This window comes from Homarus americanus, unplaced genomic scaffold, assembly GCF_018991925.1.
Source record: "Homarus americanus isolate GMGI-L3 unplaced genomic scaffold, GMGI_Hamer_2.0 scaffold52806, whole genome shotgun sequence".
NCBI lineage: Eukaryota > Metazoa > Arthropoda > Malacostraca > Decapoda > Nephropidae > Homarus > Homarus americanus.
The window spans coordinates 699994-720312 of NW_024720773.1; positions in this window are offsets into that span (position 1 = coordinate 699994).

Consider the following 20319-nt stretch of genomic DNA (forward strand, 5'->3'; position numbering starts at 1 on the left):
TCGTTAACCGAAACGATCGTTAACCGAAACCATTGTTTCAATGGGTTTTTGGGTAATTGGTTCCAGCTCACCGAAAATTTCCTAAATTCAACAAAAATGGTAGAAAAGTTCACTTACTTTGAGGTGTGTATGTAGAAGGCTCCTGGATGATGATGATGATGATGGGATTTAGAATGGGGGTGGAGGAGAAGGAAGAAGAGAAGGCATTGGGGTGAAAGAGAAGTCACCCCATGGTGCCATTTCACCCATAAAATTTTAGCTCTCTGGTTTAATTCAAGATTATTTTCTTTAAATCAACGCTGCACTGCATTATATATTGTCAATATATAAAATATATTTCAAAATGACCAATAATTTGCTTGGAAACACAGAAAAAAAGCGTTTAGTTGAAGAGAGTCTCAAGCAAGATGTTACCTCCAGTGAAAACAAAGAGAGACTGACGCCTGTTTGCTGTATTAAGAGGCTGGATGCCGCGCATTAAACTTGTCACTTTACCTTCAATTTTGTTCAATAATTGTTAAAATGACTAAAAAATTGAATATTAAACTTTTAAAATTATTGAATAGTATAAACTTCTTGATATTTACAAAAATAGTAAGGAATTTAAGCCCTAGAACCGATTAATGTATTGGCGGACTGATACTAAAGCTGGCTGCCCGGTCAGTGCAAGCGAAAACATGTTGAGGTCGGTTCGTAAGAAGTTCGTTAAGCGAATTTTTTTTCGTTAACCGAATTGAAGATCCTTATGGAAGGCAGTTCGTTAATCGAAATTACGTTAACCGAGGTGTTCGTTAAACGAGGGGTCACTGTGTGTGTGTGTGTGTGTGTGTGTGTGTGTGTGTGTGTGTATATATATATATATATATATATATATATATATATATATATATATATATATATATATATATATATATATATATATATATATATATATATATATATATATATATATACATATACATATACATTTAACCCTCACTCTACGCGGTTAATGTAACCCACAGGGTACTGCGGAAAGTGAGAAACGCGTAAAGTGAATAACATAACATATGGGATTAATTGAAATAGAGACCGGGCAGACCCCCAAACTCCACTTTTTGACGACACACAACTATGTTGTAGTAAAAATATTATCTTAACTTTATGATGGTATGCACATACAATTAATAATTAAGAGAAATATCAATAATATTAGGTTTTTTAACACTTACATTAGTAGAAAAGATGGCTGGGCACACGGGGATCGGCGGTTGGTTCCGAGGCAGAGGGCAGATTATTGGCCCTCACCTGTATCACTTGTATCAATTGTATCACTATCCACCACAGAGGCTTGCAGGGCCTCTTTGTCAAACCCCCCTAAGTCCATATAAGTCCATATCCTCACTATAATTATCACTATCACTGACTTGGGCCGGCTGTGGTTGGTGGCGGGTGATGAACTGGTAATGTTTTGATGACTGGGCGACCTTGTGCGCACCATGTTCGCGCCGCTTACAGAACATGGCGGATGGCGGGAGGTTTGGATCAAAAAATGGCGCGGCTCGCCAGCCGCTCTCCGCGTAAAGGGGTACACGCACCGCGGAATGTGAGCATGTTAGGTTCCGGCAGGGCACCGCTTAAACGTGGAAACGCGGAATGTGGGACCGCGTAAAGTGAGGGTTGACTGTGTATATAATGTGTGGTTGTTTTGTTTTATTAGATGATTTTTGTTGTTGGATTTGATTTGAAGTAATGTTAGGCCTGGAATGCTTCCCCCTTAAACACATTAATAAGTGACTTTCTTTATGTGAACTTGCACACTGTTTTATGGAACACAACTCTAGGATAAAGTGATGGCTGTCTGTGTATGATATATAGAATTGTGCAATATATATGTGGACAGGCTGTACTATAGTCTATAATACTGCCTACAGTAACTATTTTACATACTCTAAAATAACAGGAATATAAAGGAAAGGAAGAGATTTTGACAGAAATAGGTAACAAAGACTGATGTTGAGAATTATGGGAGTGATAGGGATGGTACACTTTTCTCTGCTAGGTAACTGTGTCAGTACTCTGACAAGTTCATGTGCAATTTGATCTCATTACCTCAGGCTTTGGCTTTGAGGGGAAAATAAGGTAATAAGGTTTTTTCTCTCAATTTAGGATGGCCGGCGCATGGAGAAACAAATAAGAGAGAAGTTTGATTGTACTGTGGCCAAAGTGTTACCAGCACTAAAGAGGGCACCACTCCTTAACCCTTACTTCACTACATCAGGTAAGTTTGGCATTCGTGAATACTGTACCAGAAAAATATATCTTTAATTTTTGGCTTCAAGCTGACATGGGAATTACCATTGAGTTTCCACACTGGTACCATGTCAGTGTTGAGGATGGAGTCTAACACTTGATACTGTACTTGAGTGGACACAGCCATACATGTTGGTGCCTTTAACTTGCTACAGTACAGTTGTTGCCTCAGACACCCAGGAGCATACGTGAGTCTACCTAGGGTATGGAGCTCACCTGGTCACAATAACAAACTAAAGAAAACATTGTTGTATACTGTACAGTACAGTACTGTACTGTAAACACCAAATAATGACTGATATTCCATAAACACTGACAAACGAGCATAAGTCATAGGCCAGTGTTTGTGGACAAATTACCCATTACTGTCGGTGATTACAGTGATCAGGTTAGGATAGGTTCGCTTAGTAATATTTTTAATTCAACATTTTCACCTCTGCTTCACAGTACTGTACAGGGTAGGAAGGGACATAACTAAAAAAATTTGGATATCCCCAAGCTTCCATTATCAACTCTGTACTGTATTCAGCCCAAGAAAAGAAACTACCGTATATCTTGGCCTATAAGGCGGCTGGGTGCATAAGACGGCCCCCCAAATTTCCATTTAAAAAGTAGCTTTTGAGCTCTATTCGCTGTATAAGACCAGTACCCCAAATGTGACACTTACCCACTGACCCAGTAGTCCTTTACCAACCATCCTTGGTTTTTTAAAATAAGGCCAATTCACTTCAAGTAATGTCATCAAATGTTACCCACTGGTGTAGTGTAAACACTAGTGACGTCACTTAAGCGTCTGCTATTTACCGGTAACTGGAACTAATGTCGGTGTCGAGTGAAATTTTTCCATTTACAGTCGACCTTTAACATATGCGGGTTTATAATACACGGATTTGCAAATACGCGGATTGCCCCGCCGGAGGAATGTTCTGTACATTGAAGTAATTGAAGTACATTCAAATCGCGCGCGGCACCGAACACGGGACACTGCCCGCTCCCGCAACCTCACACACACGCACACACGCATAGCTCTCCCTCACTCAGTCAGTTTCGCTGTAACCACGCTGTGTTGACATCAGCATTGTAGTTGCAAAAATATTACATTTCTGTGAATGTATTATATCAAGCACAGTATGAATAGAATATCACTAATATAAGAGTATTTTAACCGAAAACTACTAAAAAAACGAGTAACATATCTTGAACATCGGAAGGTTAGGTAAAGTCTTTTGTTTTCGTCATGTATTTTATCCTATTTTACATTGAAATACACCACGTTTCAGCAAAACTACTATTTATTTCTGAGAATATATTCATTCAGCACAGTTTAGGTAAAATATACATGTGCTGTAACATTTTTTTAATTGAAAACGATTCGAAAAACACGTACCCTCTAGCCCTGTTCAAGGAGAAGACTGGGAGGAGCTGTTTGGTGCTTAAGACGATGACAAGGAAAATGATTTTGATGGATTTTAATGAAAATATTCAGAAAGACCCTGGCACTGTGAAGGAAAGTGGCTGCTGAAGGCTTCCAGGTCATGGCAGAGGACGAGATTAGGGAGCTAATTGAAGAGCACGACACTGAACTGACCGAGGAGGATCTACAGGAGTTAATAGACTCAGGCACGGAAGAGGAAGCGAAAGGGAAAGAGGATGAGGAAGAGCACCAAGAAATAACGTTGGAGAAATTGGGGGAGATGACCAGGAATATTGAGGCACTGAAAAACCTGGCCTATAGTATGGACCCCTCCATGGTGCGTGCCCTGAAATTCATGCGAGGGATGGATGATGTTTTCGCTCCATACAAAAACATCATGGAAGAAATGAATGAAAGAGACGACAACTCCCCATCACCATGTTCTTTGATCACCGAAGGAGAGATTTAACACCATCAATCACTGGCGGCAGTGAGGAAGCAGCTGAATCCACCGTCGCCCCCACTACACCACCCGTTATGGAATTGAGTGACGATGAGCCCGATGACCCCCGTCCTGTCGCCGAGGATAGGAACTGTACAGTAAAGTGAAATTTTTATCTCTTTTTTTTCAATAGCTTTTCTTGCCATGTTTATTGTTTGTAAAAATGCACAGCACAGTACAGTTCAGTACTGTACATAGGAAGTGGAGGTGCAGTTATTCACAAAACATTTGCGTTTGTTGTCGGCAGTAGTGACGGTGCGGAGGGAGGGGAGGGAGCGAGTTGGGAGGAGTGGTGACCTTGGACGCGGGAGCAGGGACGAGATGCCAGCCAGTACATTGCGGGTGTATAAATTGTTTTTATAGCTATTTTTGCATTTTAATATTAAATACTGTATATTACGTTTCAACAAAACTACCATTTATTTCTGAGAACATGGAAATGTAATATTTTTGCTGAAATGATGTACGTATTACAGTGGAAAGTGACGAAAGCAATGACTTTCTCTTTCTTTCGTTCAAAAGATGTTACCGTAATCGCTTTTCGAATGGTTTTCAGTTGTGGGATTATAAGGCTAATGATAGGATAGAATATTATTGTAATACAGTACGAGTACAACAGTTTTTTAACTGAAAACCATTCGAAAAGCGATTACGGTAAAATCTTTTGAATAACGAAAGAAAGCGAAAGTCATTGTTTTCGTCATAATTTTATCCCACTTTCCACTGTAATATGTTCGTCATTCCAGCAAAAATATTACATTTCTATATTTATTTCTGAGAATACGTATATTCATTCAGTCACAGTTAAGGTAAAATATACTTGTGATGTAATATTTTAATGAAAATACGGTATCGTAGTTTTCTTTTGTTTCAAATTTAATTAACAAAGATTGATGTTTCAAATGTAATGAACAAAAATTTATGTACAGTATCTATAAATAAACTTTAAAAAATGAATACTTTATGTTTTACATCGTCCTGTGCATACCATACCATGGATTTGGCTACTTTGGGCTTGCTATGATGACGCAAGAGATCTGCCCTGGCAACTGTACCGACACTCACAGCTGGTGGTGCGTTGGTGCGTCGTTTCCATTGTTTACTGGTAGTTACTGGTAAATATTTTTCAACCTAACGAAACTATTACCCTTTTAGAGGTCGACCCCCAATTTTTTGCCAAATAATTTGGTCTTAAAAACTCGAACTACACACAAAGGTATACTCCGTTAAGGATTTTCCCGTGGATTTTTTAAGATATATATATATATATATATATATATATATATATATATATATATATATATATATATATATATATATATATATATATATATATATATATATATATATATATATATATATATATATATATATATATATTTACATATATATTTATTTATATATACAGTCAACCCTCACTTTACGCGGTTAATGTAACCCACAGGGTACCGCGGAATAGTGAGAAAACCTCACTTTACGTGGTTAATGTAACCCACAGGGTACCGCGGAAAGTGAGAAACGCGTAAAGTGAATAACATAACATATGGGATTAAATGAAATAGAGACCAGCTGACCCCCAAACTCCACTTTTTCCAACACAATACCTATGTTCTAGTAAAAATAACATCTTAATTTTATGATGGTACATGCACACAATTAATACTTAAGAGAAATAGAGAAATACAGTCGCCAAGCTAATGTCCATTCAAATAATGGACTCAACTCCCTCCCCCTCTTCTCACACTACACTCGCTGGCTCTTCCCTCTGAGAAATTTTGGGGGGAAAACCAGGTATAGTAATAAATAATACCTCAAACTAAAGTTAGGATAATATAATTGACATTGCTGGATTCCTTGTAAGACCAGGAATATTTTGAATACAAATGTCATATATTTTGCACAAAAGATAACATATTTACTCAGAGTAAACATTATATCTAAAATTTGTATGTCTAATGCAAAATCTATGATGTTTATATTCAAAATGATCATTCAAATTGTAAGAATTCCAGCAATGTAAATTATATTCTGGCCGGGTAATTTGTATGAATTTTATGAGCTAAAACAAATATCTTCAGTTAATAAAAAAAAAAATATTCTTCACGCCTCCCCCCCTCCTCTTCCAACCGCCAGATGGTCGGTCCGTCCCAACCCTCCCCCCACCCCCCACCAATCCTCCCTTCAAGAGAAAGGTTGGGTGAAAAAACTAGATTTTAACATTTAGTATTAAATAATACCTCAGATTAAAGTTAGGATAATATAATTGACATTGCTGGATTCCTTGTAAAACCAGGAATATTTTGAATATAAATGTCATATATTTTGCACAAAAGATAACATATTTACTCAGAGTAAACATTATATCTAAAATTTGTATGTCTAATGCAAAATATATGATGTTTATATTCAAAATGGTCATCAAATTGTAAGAATTCCAGCAATGTAAATTATATTCTGGCCGGGTAATTTGTATGAATTTTATGAGCTAAAACAAATATCTTCAGTTAATAAAAAAACAAAATATTCTTCACACCATGGTGCCAGGTGGTCGGTCGCCGGTCCCTCCCTCCCTCCCACCCCCACCAACCCTCCCTACCAGACTGTTTACCTTTTTAGTAATAAATAATAAATCGGACTAAAGTTAGGATAATATAATTGACATTGCTGGATTCCTTGTAAGACCAGGAATATTTTGAATATAAATGTCATATATTTTGCACAAAAGATAACATATTTACTCAGAGTAAACATTATATCTAAAATTTGTATGTCTAATGCAAAATCTATGATGTTTATATTCAAAATGATCATCAAATTGTAAGAATTCCAGCAATGTAAATTATATTCTGGCCGGATAATTTGTATGAATTTTGTGAGCTAGATAAAAAAATTATACTTCACCCGTGTAAAGGGGTACACCCACCGCGGAATGTGAGCATCCTGGGTTCTGGCAGGGCACCGCGTAAACGTGGAAACGCGGAATGTGGGACCGCGTAAAGTGAGGGTTGACTGTATTTTATTATAAAATTCATTTACTATGAATAATTATCATCATCATCATCATCATCATCATCGTCATCGTCGTCATCATCATCACCACATTATCGCCCCCAGGCCCCGATGTGGGTCAGTGACCTCTGCCTGGGTGGGATAATACCTGTAAAAAAAAATATAAAATAAAAAAAATAATAAAAAACACCTAAGTTATAACAAAAGTGTGGTGGTGGCCTTGGCTGGATGTCGGCTGTGAAAGCTCCTGGTTTTCGTAAAAAACCTGGTCTTAATCGGGACAACCAGCCAGAATTACTGGAATTATTACTTGTGAATGTGTAGTGCGTGAAGAGATGACAGTGTCATCCACCTGTGAACTTCCTAATAGCACATTGGTGATAATTATTGGAGAGCCGGTGACTGTCTAGCAGGGGTTCTTAACCTGGGGTCCATGGATGGGCTTCAGTATACAGGTAGTTCTGCTATAACGCGATAGTAGTGTTCTTGTAAAACATCGTGTTATAGAAATTCGTGTAATAGAAATAACAGGGCTTACTGAGAAAATAGGGTTAGGTGCAGATTACTCCAAATCGAAAAAAAATTTCGTAGTTAGCCTAACACAAAGGATAGCACAGTCTAAATAAATGTTACATTCATATCTAATAATGCAATCATACAGTAAATGTTACACTTTACCTTGAAAAAATATGAATATAACTTGATGGGGGAGAAGGGTGATGTTGAGGCTGAGGAGTCATGAAACATCAAGCTTTTCTTCAAGTGTCATAGCCTTTCTTTTACGATCACCACCGGAAATGCGATCACCAGAGTGCTTCCCAGAGATATTCTTCTTTTCCATAGTCACAAAAGTGGAGAAACAGTAATCAGAATTCACTGAGGACACTTAAAAACTTCACGTGTTTCAAACAAAGTGTGGAGTAAACAGAGCGCGCGGGTCTAAAACGCTATGTATTTTGTTTTTCTCTTATTTAAAACTTTACATTTTACATATACTGTACAGGTATACTGTATACATAAATATTACATAAATTATTTCTGCAATTCTTCACAAACAAAACACATAAATCAATTGAACATGTGATGTCGAACGTGAACTGTAAACACTGCATAACCCCGCACCAAGCCACAATGTACAGTACACTTTAAACGCTACTTATTTTGTTTTTCTCTCTTATTTAAAATTTTACAATTTACATATACTGTACAGGTATTTCTTCACAAACAAAACACATAAATCAATTGAACAAGTGATGTCGAACGTGAACTGTAAACATTGAGCCAAGCCACAACACTGTACAGTACACTTTAACCGCTACGTATTTAGTTTTTCTCTTTTATTTAAATTTTTACAATTTACATATATATATATATATATATATCTTGATAAAATCACACGGGAAGATGGAAACAACGGAGTACCTTAGCTTTCGTCTTTATTCAAGCTTTTCCACGTTATATTGTGGATTTACATGAAATATATATATATATATATATATATATATATATATATATATATATATATATATATATATATATATATATATATATATATATATATATATATATATATATATATACAGTAGTACGATTTACGCGGTTAATTGAACCCACGGGGTACCGCGTAAAGTGAACAACAGAACATATGGGATTAATTCCAATAGAGATTGGCCCGACCCCCAAACTCCACTTTTTCCGACACAATACCTATGTTGTATTAAAAATAACATCTTAATTTTATGATGGTCTGCACACACAATTAATATTTAAGAGAAATACAGTCGTCAGGTTAATGTCCATTCAAATAATGGACTCAAATCTACCCTCCCCCTCCCTCTTCCCAGCTCACTAGCTCCTACCTCTCTGAGAAATGTTTGGGTGAAAACACTAGATTTTAACGTTTGGTAATAAATAATACCTCAGACTAAAGTTAGGATAATATAATTGACATTTCTGGATTCCTTGCAGGTCAGGGAATATTTTGAATGTAAACTTCATATATTTTGCACAAAAGATAAAATATTTGCTTTGTGTAAACCAAATTATTACATTAGATCTAAAATTTGTATGTCTAATGCAAAATCCATGATGTTTATATTCAAAATGATCATCATATTGTAAGAATTCCAACAATGTAAATTATATTCTGGCTGGGTAATTTGTATGAATTTTATGAGCTAAATAAAAAAAAATATATACTTCACCACGTATATGAGTAGATGCACTGCGGAAAGTGAAAGTCCGGTTCTGGCGAGGTACCGCGTAAATGAGAAATCGCGGAAAGTGAAACCGTGTAAAGCGGGGCAATACTGTATATATATATATATATATATATATATATATATATATATATATATATATATATATATATATATATATATATATATATATATATATATATATATATATATATATATATATATATATATATATATATATATATATATATATATATATATATATATATATATATATATATATATATATATATATATATATATATATATATATATATATATATATATATATATATATATATATATATATATATATATATATATATATATATATATATATATATATATATATATATATATATATATATATATATATATATATATATATATATATATATATATATATTGTAATTTACATATTATTCATATTATGCTAGAGCGCCCACAAAACATGAGAAACGTTTGAGTCCCCCAGTAGAGATGTCCGTTCTCTATCCACTCCAGGATGTCCGTTTTCTTTTTGTGTACTCGCTCAGGGACTCAAGTATTTCTGTATATGACACAGGATGATAAGGGAATTTGAATTTATTTGTTTATTTATTTATATATAATATACTGTAATATATTAAATATACTGCAAGTATTTTCTTTAATTTATATACGTGTTTCGCGAAAAAGGGAGGCTACATTTATGGTGATCGTTAAGTACCAAACTCCGAATCCATGACGTGACTTCTGTTCATTATTTACATCCTAAATTTATCACTGTAGGTAGTTTCAAGAATTAATGCAGTCATTTACTGAATATTCTTTGCAAAAAATAAATTTTAAATGAATTATTTATAAGAGATAAGTATTATGATCAGTAAATATACAGATATGCATTACTGACCACCTCCGAACACAAGGACGGCTAAAAATAGCCACAGGCGGTCACAGTCAAGGTCACTTTCCCTTTCTTGTCACTGGCAAATGGGGTAGGGGGGGGATGATAATAGCAGCTGTGTTTATTACGGTATGTTAGACTGGTTTATAATACATTTTTATTATTTTAATATACCGGTAATCTTCATTTTAATCCAGCTTACCAAACGTAAGTTTCAGTATAAAATAATTAGTGGTACTGTAGGACCTTGTGAGTGGTTTACTGTATACATAAATATTACATAAATTATTTCTGCAATTCTTCACAAACAAAACACATAAATCAATTGAATATGTGATGTCGAACGTGAACTGTAAACACTGTGTGTGATGTAGAGAGAGCGCGGGTGTAAAACACTATGTAATTTGATTTTCTCTTTTATGTAAAATTTTACAATTTACTTATAATATATAGGTATACTGTATACATAAATATTACATACATTATTTCTGCAATTGTTCACAAACAAAACACATAACTCAATTGAACATGTGATGTCGAACGTGAACTGAAGCCACAACAACCGTTCGAGTGGAATCGCGTTAGAGCAAACGAGTTCGCGTTTTACAAATATCGTTCCTCAATTCATAAATCGCGTTCGAGCAAATTCGCGTTGTCAAAACACGCGTTATAGCAGAACTCACTGTATGAGGCAATGAATTTTCAATTAAATAAAGTATATTCATTGCATGCAAAGTTGTGTTTATGTGCTTATGTGCAGTTTTCTAGGGAGGGGGTCCATAGCTTTCACCAGATTCTCAAAGGGGTAGTAGCTGGTGGTGCTGGTGTTGTTCAGTGCTACACTTGGCCATGGTTTGTAACTCGAGCCAGTCAAGTGTGCTAAAAGTCTCCCTCCCCATCTCACCCGTCAGTCAGCACACCAAAACTTACCCTCCCTCAAACCACAACCATCTACCTCTCCCCTGCTCTCCCCTCCCAGCTTGACATCATGGCTGGCATCTGTGTATGTCTTTTTTCTGGCTGGAAATAGAAATGCACAACCTGTATTTGTGTGAGAAGTAATACACAAAGTCTGGGCTGTAGGAAAGGGACCATCTGTCAAAATCCCTATGGCAGGGATCCATCACCTGATGACAACATTTTGGACAATAGGAGTAAACCCACTCAGTCAGAAAATACTGTTCATAAGATGAATGACACTCAGTCAGCATATTGGAAAGGCATATCAGGGGAAGTTGCAGAGAAGTGGGTCAAAGAAGCCTACTCAGAAGTTGTCAAGTGGCCGCCAGCTAACCTTTTTGAACCACCTTAGTGTGCGGCCACCAAAGAAATGATCAGGGAGATGACTCGCCTCATATACAATTACACTCATGACAGCTTCCTGACCCCATTAGCTCTTCATATACTGGCAATAATACCCCATCTTTTCTGGGGAGTAAGTGTAAGTGCAAGGAAAATGTGGCAGCAATGAAGAGAAGACAGACAATGTGGCAGAATGAAGCTCTTGATGATCTCCTGTGTGAGACAAGTACATTGCAGGAGAGACTAAAATTCATAGGAGACAGAAAGTAGGTCACTGTGGATGTTGCCAGAAAGTTTGGTAACAAAATGCATGTGGGTAAAATGTCTTCGGCGGTAAGATCTCTCTCAGATGAATCTTCCCGCGGTGTGATGCCAATAGACAGAGAGACCTTACAGCAACTGAAGGAAAAACATCTCCCTGTAAGTGAAGAGCAAGGCATCAGGTTCCCAGGTGTCTATATCCCTCCAAATGCTGTCATGTTCGAGAAAATAACAGGAGGGATGGTGTGGAAAAAAGCACTGAAGACACAGGGAGGGGCAAGCCCTTCAGGCCTGGATGCAGACGGTTGGAGAGTCATCCTCAGCACTATCAAGTGTGACGCCATAGCAAGTGATCTCTGCAATGCCACCACCGGCCTTGCAAGAAAGCTAGCAACCTCGTGCTGTGACCACCACCTTGCTTGTCGCCTCATTCCCCTGGATAAAAATCCAGGATGTAGGCCTATAGGGGTGGGGGAAGTGCCGAGGCGGATCATTGGAAAGTGCATAATGGAGGTGGTTAATGATGATGTCACGGCAGCTGTAGGGAACCTGCAAGTATGTGCTGGCCACCAGGCTGGGGGGAACTGCCATTTACGCCATGAGCAATATATTTGAACAGTGCAATTATGAGACAGTACCCCTGGTTGACACTTCCAAACCCGTTCAACATAATCAACCACAAAGCTACACTGCATAACATCAAGAAGAAGTATTCAAGCTTTGCAATGAATGTTGAAAAGACCTATAGGAACCCATCAGACCTCTATATAACAAACATCAAGGCCCTAAGAGGAGATACCATCATACGGTCAACTGAGGGAACAAGGCAAGGGGACCCTGTTGCCGTGGTAATGTACACTGGACCTATCTGTGCTCCAACATGCAATAAAATTTGAAACAACTGTGGTCAAGCAATTGGCTTATGCTGATGACCTTACAGGAGCAGGAAAAGTGGAGGACATCAAAAAGTGGTGGGACCTGATAACATCATATGGTCCACAAATAGGGTACCACCCAAATGCCAGCAAGTCCTTCCTCATTGTGAAGCCAGAACATTATGAACGGGCAATGGAGGTGTTCGGTGGAAGTGAAGTCAAAATAACAAAGGACGGCCAAAGACACCTATGTGCGGTAATCGGCACGAAGGACTTCAAGACCGAGTACGTAACGAGAAAGGTACAAGAGTGGGCAAAGGGATCCAAGCTCTATCGGATATTACTAAAACTGAGCCACATGCGGTGTTTGCGGCATTCACCCATGAAGTTGAGCATCGCTGGAATTACCTGATGCGCACTACTGATATCAGACCCCTTCTCCATCCTCTGGAAGAATCCATCAGGGTTTCTCTTTTTGCAACACTAGTAAAAGACCTTCACTCAACCCCAGCAGAAAGGTCACTCCTTGCACTACCACCGAGACTGGGAAGACTGGGAATGACAAATCAAGAGGAGCTTCCTGCCACTGAACATCAGAATTCAGTCAAGCTCATGGCAGCCCTCACTGAGCACATTGCTCAGAATGCAGCAAGTGAGGTGGATACCAATGAATTAAATAAGATTCGATGTTCCATTACGAAAGAGCGACAGCACACCCAAAATGAGAAACTGCAACAACTGATGCAGCAAATGCCAGAGAAATTGGGAAATAAAGTAGCAATAGTACGGGAGGTGGGCGCCTCGAACTGGCTAACAACGTTAACGATAAGGGCAGAAGACTTCAGCCTTAACAAACAAGAATTCACAAATGCCATTGCTCTAAGGTATGGTAGGCCAGTAGAAGGTTTGCCCACCCAATGCTTATGTGGCTCATCCAACAACATAGACCACGCCATGGTGTGCAAGAAGGGTGCTTCATATGCATGATGCATGACGAAGGAAGAGAAGATACCTCACAGGCTCACAGCAAATATGCTGAAGGAAACCTGCCGCACTGTCACGGTGGAACTGACCCTCCTTCCATTGGACGGCGACAATCTCCGTCAGAGGACTTCCAACAAAGCCTATGTGGATGTCAGTGCTCGAGGATTCTGGACTTGGGGGACAGCAAGCCTTCTTTGACATCAGGATACTTGACCCCATGGCTGCATATTACCATAACCTATCTCTCGAGGCTGTACACAGGAGGAACAAGAACGACAAGAACAGGGCGATGTGGAGAGAATTCAGAATGTGGATCAAGGCAGCTTCATTTCTCTGGTGTTCACAACCTCTGGCGAGATGGGACCAAGTGCGAGGTACCTTTATGCAACATTGGCTGAGGTGTTATCTGAACAGAAGCAGCAGTCCATAAGTTACATTGCAGTTTGGTTGAGATGTCAACTGTCCTCTCTGCTTACAGAGATAGAAATTCACATACGCCCGGCCACCCGAGGCGACCAAAATATCAGAAGGGCGAGTCAATCTTAGAAATTTACTGGTTTTTAATCACCCGGCAGGCGACTAGCATGTCAGACTCGCAGTGTCTAGGAGCTATCCAGTAGTTTTGAACAAAAATTTATACTTTTGAGTCTGCTTTACCATAAGGAAGTGTTATGTGTCCAGTTATAAAAAAATTATTGCAAGAGCTAACGTGTGTTGTACGCGCGAACCTGTGTACAGTGGGGTATGCTATAACGAACGTAATTGGTTCCAGAATCTCGTTCGTTATAGCATTCGTTCGTTATAGGATTAATCCGTTCCAGGCCCCCAAATACAACCGCTTAACACTAAAAAAATTCTGTGGAAAATGTAAAAAATACGGTACTTTATCTTACCTTAGTGTTATTCAGCATGCAGGTACCCCTAAACACTGGCACATCACTATCACTTCCACTGGGAGTCTTGGCTTTAAGGTCCTCAAACAATTGTTTAGCCTTCTCACAAATTATAGCTTCACTAATGTTACCACCTGCCATTTCTTTCTCCTTTATCCACACTAAGAGTAAATTTTCCATCTCTTCAATCACATTACACCTTGCTTTGCTAAGTCTAAAGATTCCCTTAGCCACTTGCACAGTTTTTAACTCCTCTTTATTCTTCAAAATCGTACATATAGTCGATTTAGCCATCCCATATTCATCACTAAGTTTCGCAATGCTTCTTCCATTCTCACGTTTCTTTATAATTTCTTCCTTAGTTTCAAGGGTTATTAGCTTTCTCACTCGCTTTGGATGACTCATTGTTACAATTGTATACTTGTATAACAAAATAGTTATACAAATAACGCGAATTTCCACATCAAAAGACGAAATTTCAACTAACAGTGGTGCACTGGCTACACAATGAGACAAAGATGGCGCCTGACGCTCTTGTTGTGGGTCGCGGTACAACAATATTCATGCGCCAGGCGAAATAGTCCGGTATTCATCCGCGTTCGTTGTAGGAGTTGCGTTCGTTATAGCATTCTCAATTTTATAGGTAAAACCGTTCGTTATAGGAATATTCGTAGTAGGATCCGTTCGTTATAGCATACCCCACTGTACTCAGTTGTTGCACCCTGCTGCTTCCAGGGAGTCAACAATGTCGGTGCAACTTGTACCTCCTTACGGTATTGATGTGATGTCTAACTAACACAGACGTTATTATTAATCATCATGAGTCACCAAAGGGGATTGTTTGATATGTGGAAGAATATTAATCCACCACCAAGCAAAAAACAAAAAAACATGCAGAGTTTGACTGGTTGCTGTATGGTACTGCTGCACAGGCCAAAGCTTTTGCTCATAATGATATGTAGTGCTTTAAATTTTTAGATTAAAGTTAGTGTAGTGCCTCAAGCTGTGAGCATTATCTTCCCCCCAGGCACCAACCCTAGTGTTAGCTGGTCCACAGTCACTCTGTCTAACTCTACTACGGCACTCTCCTGAGACTAATATGTGTCTGTGAAAAACTTTCATGAAATCAGTTATGGTTTTCGTTCAGTACATATCACACACAGCTGGTTGGTTTTATCTCTTAAGTCCCATTCTTTTACTTACCATCTTTTATCTGTCAACTTTGGTCTTACAAACATTGTGATAATAGTGCTACTGTGATTCCAAGTATGCTACTGTAAATGGAAAGAATAGAAAATAATACATGGTAGAGTAACCCATAAGAAACAGACACTTCCCTGAGATGAATAAAATCGTCTGGTGTGAGCCAGAGGAGAATGCTAAAATGCAACGCTACTCCTGAATGGTTTAAAACTAAGAGTTGTCTAGCCTATTATACTATGAAACAGTATTCTCTGTGTCTCTGCTGTGTGTGTGGATGTTACCACAAAAGAATGCTTTGCTTGATTTAATTACTATACTTTAGTATCGTATCATATCCTCAAAGGTTCAGGGAGGCAGAAGTGGATCCAACCAAGCTGGAGGGCTGTACTCAAATGTTATCTCTACAAAATGAGTAAGTTATCACCTACAGTGGTCCCTCGGTTAACGAGCACAATTCGTTCCAGAAGGTTGTTCGTTAACCGAAAATTTTGTTAACCGAAACCATTGTTTCAATGGGTTTTTGGATAATTGGTTCCAGCTCACCGAAAATTGCCTAAAGTCAACAAAAAAGGTATTAAAGTACACTTACTTTGAGGTGTGTATGTAGAAGGCTCCTGGATGATGATGATGATGTGAATTTGAAATGGGAGGTGCAGGAGGAGAAGGGAGAAGAGAAGGAAGTGGAGGTGGAGGAGAAGCATTTTACTGCTTCTTGGAAGGTGAGTCACCTTCCATGAAAACGTCAGGAACCTTTGGACTGACAGATTCTCCACCATGAACATCCTCTCTCCTTCTTGAAGTGGAAAGCTGAGGGCTAGCATCTTGTTCCCGCTGCCTTTTAGTGAAGAAACTGTCAATTTTGGTTTGTGGGGCATCTCTCCTCCTCATCATTAACTGATGTTTGAAGGAGACCATTGTGTCCTCAACATTACACAAAGATAGTTCTGATTTTTCAACATCAGGGTACCTTGAAGCCAGTTTCCTGAACTTCTCCCAGTGGTGAACAACATCTTTCAAATCTGAAGTTGACATATGGTCAAATTGGTCATCACTTTCCTTTTCCTCCTCACCACTGTCAGCCTCTAACATCTCATCCAGTTGCTGCAAGTCTTCAGGAGTAATTTCCTGCTCATGAGACATCACAAGCTCTTCGACATCATCCTCCTCCACTTCAAGGACCAATGACTGACCAATGGACACAATCTCCTGGTGCAACTCTGCTTCTTCCTGAAATCCCTCAAAATCATGGACTACTGATGGCCACAGTGCTTTCCATTAAGAATTGAGGGATCTAGTGGAGACTTCTTGCCATGAGGACACAATCAATTTTACAGCCTCCAGGATGTTGTATTGTGTCTTCCAGAACTGTGACAGTATTAGTTCAGGATCAGTGGAAGTTGCCTGATGACACCTCCTGAACATTTTCTTCATGTACAGCTTCTTAAAGTTGCTGATCACATTCTGGTCCATTGGCTGTATGATTGATGTAGTGTTGGGAGGCAAAAAGAACACTTTCACAAAGTCAAATTGAGACTCCAAAGCGCTAGCAAGTTGAGGGTCATGACCAGGAGCATTATCCATAAGGAGAAGAGCCTTTTAAGGGAGTTTATTGGTGGTTAGGTAGATCTTCACAGAAGGGCAAAACACCTCAACAGCCCATTCATTAAAGAGCTGTCTTGTCACCCATGCCTTACGGTTGGACTTCCAATAAACTCCAAGCCTCTTACCACTTTTTGTTGCTTGAACACCCTGGGGTTCTCAGAGTGGTAGGCAAGCATAGGCTTCAGTCGGAAATCCCCTGAAGCATTGGCACCAAGTAATAGAGTGAGACGGTCCTTCATGGGTTTATGCTTCATCTCTGGTGATGAATGTCCTTTTGGGCATTTTTTTCCAGAACAGCCCAGTTTCGTCCACATTGAACACTTGCTGTGGAAGATAATTTTCTTCATCCATCAGTTTTTTAAACTCCACTAAAAATTTTGCTGCTCCTTCCTTATCAGCACTAGCAGCTTCACCATGCCTAACAACACTAAAAATGTCACTTCTTTTCTTAAATTTTTCGAACCAGCCTTTGCTGGCCCGAAACTCTTCAAATTCTGTGCCTGAAGGACCAGGTTGATGTCTTTAAATGTTCGTAAATCTCCCTGACTCTTTCACAAATAAATTCGGTCGAAACTGAATCACCTTTCATTTGTTTTTCCCTAATTCAAATGAGAAGTAACACCTCTGTTTCTGCTACAGGTTGTACCTCTCTAGTCCGGCATTCTGTGGTCTGGAAACTCCCTTGGTCCGGAACAATTTTAGTTTGCCCAATAGATAGATAGGCAGCTTTTTTTTTTTTTTTACCACTTATCTGAATTATTATTATTATTACAGGAGTATTACATTTTCGCCCCTCAGGCTCCAATGTGGGTCAGTGACCTGTGCCCGGGTGGGCTAATCCCCGTAAAAAAACAACAACAACAAAGCCGCTGGAAATTAAGGTTTGTTTACATCCGGCAGTTCGGCTCTCTCTCTCTGTTTGTCTATACAGCGTACAACATTTAACCCTTCAATATATATGAACAGTAAATAAGTGTTGCTTTCATATTCTTATGTAGAGTAATGACGATATGTTTTTCACATATGCGCAGTCTCACTTTTTTCTTTAACATAAATGGTTTGCTATTTTACTGTTCTTTTTATTAACATTAGATAACATTACTTAAAACAACCATATTAATTTTTTACATAAATTTTATTACAGCTACAACCAGGGTCTTATTTTTTTTGTTTTTTTGTAGAACCACTCAGTCACTGGTTTTGTAATCAATGAAAACAATGCTGTGTCATTTCCTCGTGTGTTTTAATATTCTACGTATTATTAATGAATTGTATTGCTCATTTTGCACACATAAACATTAATTCAATAAAAAAGACATTCAGTAATAAACAATAATGAATCTTTTGTACTTAATAAAAATGACGCTGTTTACACGATTGTGCACGCCTAAACGTTGGCGGACCGCTCAAACCCGTCAAAATTTTAAATCGTGTAGTGTTTTTTTTTGTGTATCCAAATAAAAAACGTTGGAATAAAAACTCGCGAAATTTGAGAAGCTACTGTACGACATTTAACCCTTCAGTATGTCTTCAAAGAGACCAACGAAGCAGTGAGAGTGGTGCTAACATAAGCGCAAGTCACTTTCTGTCCAGGAAAAGGGTGAATTTCCATGGTCCGGCACCGGTCAGGTCCTGAGGTTGCCGGACTAGAGAGGTACAACCTGTATTAGGGATCTACCTTTAAACACTGGTAGATTTGTCTCTCACTTTCACTTCCTTGAATTTGTCTTTCTGTGCAAAAATTTTCGACATGCCATATTCTTTGCTAAGCACATTTGTTCTAATGCCTTCTTCATGTTTCTTAATAATTTCCTGTTTCACCTGGATTGAAATTGCTTTTCTTGATTTCTTGGGACCAATGCTGGATTCAAAAACAATTTCAACACTTGATATTTTAAGTTTAATTGCTGTAAATAAAGAATATTTTCTTTAAATCAACACTGCACTGTGCTATATATCATCAATATGTAAAATAATTTTCGAAATGACCAATAATTTGACTGTAAAAATGGAAAAAATCTTTATGTTGAAGAGAGTCTGAAGCAAGATGTTACCTCCACTGAAATGATACAGAGACTGACGCCTGTATGGTGTGTTGACAGGGTGTTTGGCGGGCTAAAAACTAGTTCGCTGTACTTTAATTCTGTTAAATAATTGTTAAAATTACTAAAAAATTTAATATAAGACTTAAAATTATTGAATAGTACAAACTTCCTGATATTTACTAAAATAGTAAGGAATTTAAGCCCTAGACCTGATTACTGTATTGGCGGACTAATACGACAGCTAGTGAGCAAGCGAAAACATGTTGAGGGGCGCTCGTACGGAATTCGTTAATCGAGAGTTTGCTCGTTAACCGAAGTGAAGAATCTTATGGAAGGTAATTCGTTAACCAAAATCTCGTTAACCGAGGCGCTCATTAACCGAGGGATCACTGTATTTCAAAACTGTCCTGGCAGCAAATAAATGAATCATAAAGAGAAAAGTTTAGCTCTTTTCTCCATTTAGTTGACCTTCTGCTGTCCATTCCAACCAGTTCTGCTGATGCTGAATGTGGCTTCAGTCAGGTCAAGCTCATCAAGACAGACTGGTGCAGTCGTCTCAGCGATGACCACTTGATGATCTCCTAATGGTCTAATTGCAGTCAGAATGTGTTAGCAACTTCAATCGAGAGCAAGCCATCAACAGATTATTAACAACAGGGACTTGCCATATTGACCAAATCCAGTGAAGAAGAAAGCCCTCAGTTACTTACAGTTATATATACAGTCATGCGCCGGTTAACGTCCGATCGCATATACGTCCGTGCAACCCCCCCCCTCAAAAAAAAATCCGTGACGCCTGCTGGACCACCACTCC